Source organism: Muntiacus reevesi, chromosome 2, assembly GCF_963930625.1.
Source record: "Muntiacus reevesi chromosome 2, mMunRee1.1, whole genome shotgun sequence".
Classification (NCBI taxonomy): Eukaryota; Metazoa; Chordata; class Mammalia; order Artiodactyla; family Cervidae; genus Muntiacus; species Muntiacus reevesi.
In genome coordinates, this window is record NC_089250.1 from 231,757,584 (window position 1) to 231,763,840 (window position 6,257).

Here is a 6,257-nt window from a genome sequence, read left to right on the forward strand (position 1 = left end):
TGGGAGGAAGGGGTTTTGGAAGAAAAAAGTCTAGAACTGATTTTATTATACACTTGAAGGAGAAAAATATAGTCAACTTCACACTTTTAAAGTTCGCTCTGGTTGCTGTGACACTTTGAATTGTGAAGTTAAAGTGTGGATGCTTTGAGATGACAATTGGAAAGGTATTGTGGTGGCCTAGGCAAAGAGTATTGGTGGCCCAGGGTCAGCAGAATAGGATCGGAGGAGGGACTTCCCTGGTGGTCTAGTGGCTAAGACTCTGTGCTTCTGACGCAGGGGTCCCAGGTTTGATCCCTGGTCAGGGAACCAGATCCCACATGCCACAACTGAAGATCCCACATGCCTCAACTAAGACCCGGTGCAGCCAAATGAATGAATGAATATATAAATAAATGAATGAAAAAAGTAAAGAATAGAGTGGAAGGAGAGGGAAGTGAATGGTCTTGCAATGTGTTCATTGTACTTGCAATGTGACTTCCAATGTGTGGAAGTAAAATAGGGCAGATCAGAAGGTTATCTGAAGGTAGTAGGAACATTTTTGTTGCAGGTACGACCATACTTGTCTGACAGGCATAAAGCAGAAGGTGAGTCTCAAAGTCAGAACAAGAGCAATAGTAAAACTGGATTATCCACAGGGGCTTTGGAAACTTTTTTCATGAAGTGTCTTAGTCAGTCCAGGCTGCTATAGCAGAATACTACAGAAAATCATAAGGTGGGTTATAAACAACAGGAATGTATCTCCTGCAGTTCTGGAGCCTGGGAGCCTGGGGTCGGGGTTCCAGCATTGTCAGGTTCTGGTGAGGATCCTCTTCCAGGTTTCAGACTGCAAGTTTCTTGATGTATTCTCCTCTGCTGGAGAGCAGAGAGGAAGCTAGTTCTCTCATGATGCTTATAAGGGCACCAATTCCATTGGTGAGGACTCCATCCTTATGATGTCATCTAATCTTATATCCAACACCTTGGCCATCTGATGTGAAGAGCTGACTCATTAGAAAAGACCCTGATGATGGAAAAGATTGAAGGCAGGAGAAAAAGGGGACGACAGAGGACTAGATGGTTGGATGGCATCACTGACTCAATGGACATGGGTTTGAGCAAGCTCTGGGAGATGCTGAAGGACAGGGAAGTCTGGCATGCTGCAGTCCATGGGGTTGCAAAGAACTGGACATGACTGAGCAACTTAACAACAACAATCTTATACCCACCCCAACCCTCCGACTCCTATATCATTACATCAAGTAGTTGGGTTTCAACATGTACATTGGGGAGGACATAAACTTTCACCCCATAATATTCTCCTGGGTCCCCCACATTCATGTCCTTCTCACAAATAAAATACATTCATTCCACCCCCCAAGTCTCAAAAGGTATTAAACTCATTCAACATCAACTCTGAAGTCTGAAGTCCAAAGTCTCTTCTGAATAGCATCCAAATCAGGTATGGGTGGAACTTGAGATATGATTCTTCCTGAGGTTGATTCCTTTCCAGCAGTGAAATCTGTGAGACCAAACAAGTTATGTGCTTCTAACACATAAAGTTATGACCAACCTAGATAGCATATTAAAAAGCAGAGACATTACTTTGCCAACAAAGGTCCGTTTAGTCAAGGCTATGGTTTTTCCAGTGGTCATGTATGGATGTGAGAGTTGGACTGTGAAGAAAGCTGAGCACTGAAAAATTGATGCTTTTGAGCTTTGGTGTTGGAGAAGACTCTTGAGAGTCCCTTGGACTGCAAGGAGATCCAACCAGTCCATCCTAAAGGAGATCAGTCCTGGGTGTTCATTGGAAGAACTGATGTTGAAGCTGAAACTCCAATACTTTGGCCACCTCATGCGAAGAGTTGACTCATTGAAAAAGACCCTGATGCTGGGAAGGATTAGGGGCAGGAGGAGAAGGGGACGGCAGAGAATGGAGATGGTTGGATGGCATCACCGACTCAATGGACATGAGTTTGGGTAAACTCCCGGAGTTGGTGATGGACAGGGAGACCTGGCGTGCTGCGATTCATGGGGTTACAAAGAGTCGGACATGACTGAGCGACTGAACTGAACTGAACTGAACACATAAAGATGTGACAAGCATAGGAATAGACATTCCCATTCTAAAAGGGAGAAATCAGGAAGAAGGCAGATGAAAGGTTCCAAGCAAGTCCAGAATCCAGCAAGGAAAACTTCACGAGATCTCAAGGCTCTGGAATAACCCTCTTCAGTTCCATGCTCTCCCCTTGAGGCCCACCGGGGCAGAAATCCCACATTTCTGACCCACTGGGGCAGTGGTTCCATCTCCACTGCCTCCAGAGCCCTAGGAAGCCCCATCCCTACAGTTTTGGGGGGGCTCTTCCCCTCTGGGGGTAGAGGCTGTCTGACTTGTTGGAAGCAAGGCAATGGTTATCTTTCCTGAAACCAAGAAGGCAGCTCTGATCATCTCTGAATCACCTTTGGGATCACTCTTCACTTGTCTTTTTTTTTAAAAAAATTAATTAATTAATTTATGTATTTGGCTGTTCTGGCATCTGCAGTACACAGGATCTTCCACCTTCATTGCAGGGTGTAGGATCTTGAGTTGCAGCATGCGAACTCTTAGTTGTGACATGTGGGATCTCGTTCCCTAATCAGGGGTTGAACCTGGGACCCCTGCATTGGGAGCACGGAATTCTAACCCCTGGACCACCAGGGAAGTTCCACTCTTCCCTTGCCTTAAAGAATAACATACGATCTCACCAACTAGGCCTATGGTCTCGTCCTGTAAAATTCATGAAGTCCGACAGCCTTCCTTCATTCCTTCCTATTTCCTTCTTCTTCAGTTCAAACTGGTAGTTTTCCTCCTGGGATGGCTGATTCCTCCTGCGGTTCACACCCCTACTCATTTCCCAGTGCCCCATATGGTCACTTGGCCATATCCTTAGTGTTCTCATTTTTTCTTTTTTTTTTTTTTTGCAATATGGATAGGCTGAGAATTTTCCACATCATTAAGTTCGACTTCCTTTTTGCTTAACAATCTGTCTTTAAGTCATTTCTCTCTGCTTAAATTTTACTATAAGATGCCGGGAGGAGCCAAGCCAGAACTTCAACACTTTTTTTTAGAAATCACTTCAGTTAAATATCAAATTTCATTGGTTGCAAGTTCTATCTTCCACAAAACCCTGGAACACAAATCACAGCTCAGCCAAGTTCTTTATCACTTCTTACAAGGATTGCCTTTCCTCCAGTTTCCAGTAATATGCTCTTCATTTCTATCTGAGACGTCATCAGAATGGTCATTACCACCCATATTTTTACCAACATTCTGCTTAGGAATCCCCAAAGAAGACTGAGACTTTCTCTGCAGATTTCTTTTCTTTGATCTCTCTTCAGAATTACCTTTCAAAAGGGGAATTCCCAGACCTCCCTGGAGGTCCAATGGTTAAGAATCCACCTGCCAATGCAGGGTACATAGGTTCCATCCCTGGTCTGGGAAGATTCCAGAGCCTGTGCTCTGCAACAAGAGAAGCCACAGCAATGAGAAACCCACGTACCACAGCTCAAGAGTACCCCAACTGGCTGCAACTAGAGAAAGCCTGTTTCCAAGACCCAGTGCAGCCAAACATAAATGCATAAACTAATAATTTAAAGAGATCAAACTGCCAACATCCACTGGATCATAGAAAAAGCAAGAGAATTTCAGAAAAACATCTACTTCTTCTTTATTGATTATGCCAAAGCCTTTGACTGTGTGGATCACAACAAACTGTAGAAAGCTCTTAAAGAGATGGGAATATTAGACCACCTTACCTGCCTCCTGAGAAATCTGTATGCAGGTCAAGAAGCAACAGTTAGAAACCGGACATGGAACAACAGACTGGTTCCAAACTGGGAAAGGAGTACGTCAAGGCTGTATATTGTCACCCTGCTTATTTAACTTATATGCAGAGTACATCATGCAAAATGCCAGGCTGGATGAAGCACAAGCTGGAATCAAGATTGCAGGGAGAAGTATTAATGACCTCAGATATGCAGATGACACCATGTTTATGGCAGAAAGCGAAGAGGAACTAAAGAGCCTCTTCATGGAAGTGAAAGAGAAGAGTGAAAAAAGCATTTAAGAATGCTGGCTTAAAACTCAGCATTCAAAAAACTAAGATCATGGCATCCAGTCCCATCACTTCATGGCAAATAGATGGGGAAACAATGGAAACAGTGGCAGACTTCTTGGGCTCCAAAATCACTGCAGATGGTGACAGCAGCCGTGAAACTAAAGACGCTTGCTCCTTGGAAGAAAAGCTATGGTCAACCTAGACAGCATATTAAAAAGCGGAGACATTAATTTGCTGACAAACGTCTATCTAGTCAGACAGACCAAAAAAAAGCTATGGTTTTTTCAGTAGTCATGTATGGATCTGAGAGTTAGACCATAAAGAAAGTTGACCACTGAAGAATTGATGCGTTTGAACTGTGATGCTGAAGAAGATTCTTGAGAGTCCCTTGGACAGCAAGGGTATCAAACCAGTCAGTCCTAAAGGAAATCAGTCCTGAATATTCATTGGAAGGACTGATACTGAAGCTGAAACTCCAAAACTTTGGCCACCTGATGCGAAGAACTGACTCATTTGATAAGATCCTGATGCTGGGAAAGGTTGAAAGCAGGTGGAGAAGGGGATGACAGAGGATGAAATGGTTGGATGACATCACCGATTCGATGGACATGAGTTTGAGCAAGTTCCGGGAGTTGGTGATGGACAGGGAAGCCTGGTGTGCTGCAGTCTGTGGGGTCGCAAAGAGTCGGACACAACTGAGCGACTGAACTGAACTGAATAATTAAAAAATTGAAAAATAATCTTTTTAAGGGAGGGGGTATTCCCTGGGGGTCCAGTAGGATCCCATGCTTTCCTTGCCAAGGGCTCAGGTTCAATCTCTGGCCCGAGAACTAAGATCCCAAAAGTCGCATAGCAGGAAAAAAAAGTTACTTTTTAAGGGCTGTTCATGGCAGTGTAAGCTTTTCTAGCAATTGCCTCCAAATACCCCAGTCTCTACCCTTTTCCCAGTTCGAAAACTGCTTCCATATCTTTAGGTATTTGTTAGAGCAGTACCCCCACTTCTTAGCACCAGTAACCTATAATAGTCAGGGTTGTCCAGGGAAACAGAACCAGAAGGATATATATATTGTCTATTTGGATTTATTATATGTTTATGTAATATATACCCAGATATAGAGATTTATATGGAGATTTATTATGAGGAATTGACTCACACAACTGGGAAGGCTAAGAAGTCTTTCGATCTCCTGTAGGCAAGCTGCAGACCCAGGAAAATCAGTGGCCCCACTCAGTTCAAGTCTGACTATCTGAGAATCAGGGATGCTAATGATATAAATCGTAGTCCAGGCTGGAAATCATGAGACAGATGAGATGTCTCAGCTGAATCAGCAAGGCATGCAAATAGGGGTCAATTCATCCTTCCTCTGCCTTTTGTCCTATTCAGACACTGAACCCATAAGATAAGGCCCACCCACATTGGTATTTTATTTTTATTATTTATTTGTTTGGCTGTGCAGGTATTAGTTGTGGCATGTGGGTCTTCGATCTTCACTGAGACTTGCAGGATGTTTAGTTTCGGTATGTGGGATCTAGTTCCCTGGCCAGCAATCAAGCCAGTGCCGCCTGCACTGGGAGTTCGGAGTTCCAACCACTGGACCACCAGGGAAGTCCCCAAGGCTCACCCACATTGGTAAGTGTAATCTACTTTACTGAGACCACTGATTCAAATCGAATGATTGCTCATCTCATCCAAAATCATCCTCACGGGCACACCTAGCAATAATGCTTTTAATCTTGGGCATTCCATGGTAAGTCAAGTTGATACCTAAAATTAGCCATTGTACTAAATAACTATTTTTCAAGGAGAAATTCTGGACTACATTTCAACTTATGTAGGTCCTAGCAAGGGAATGTTCTAGAGCAGCAGTCCCCAGTCTTTTTGACCCCAGGGACTGGTTTCTTGGAAGACAATTTTTCGATGAATGGCATTGGGGGATGGTTTCAAGCACATCACATTTATTGTGCACTTAATTTCTATTATTATTACATCAGTTCCACCTCAGATCATCAGGCATTAGGTCCCAGAGGTTGGGGACCCCTGTTATAGGATGAGCCTTTAATTTTTAGTAAGAGTCTTTGTCTTTAGATACGGAATTTCTCTGCTTGAGCTTTTCGATGATGGGTGACAAAAGTAAATGTAGTAAATGTGGGTAAACACCTTCTTAGGCAAGACTGCCTTTCCTG

General features: G+C 43.5%; 1 non-coding gene across 1 annotated transcript; it reads left to right on the top strand.

The window, feature by feature from the left end:
* The first annotated feature begins 233 nt into the window (after positions 1 to 233).
* On the top strand, positions 234 to 306 carry TRNAR-UCU (transfer RNA arginine (anticodon UCU)). Its single transcript has one exon. It is a non-coding gene; the product is annotated as a tRNA-Arg (tRNA).
* Positions 307 to 6,257: the final 5,951 nt, after the last annotated feature.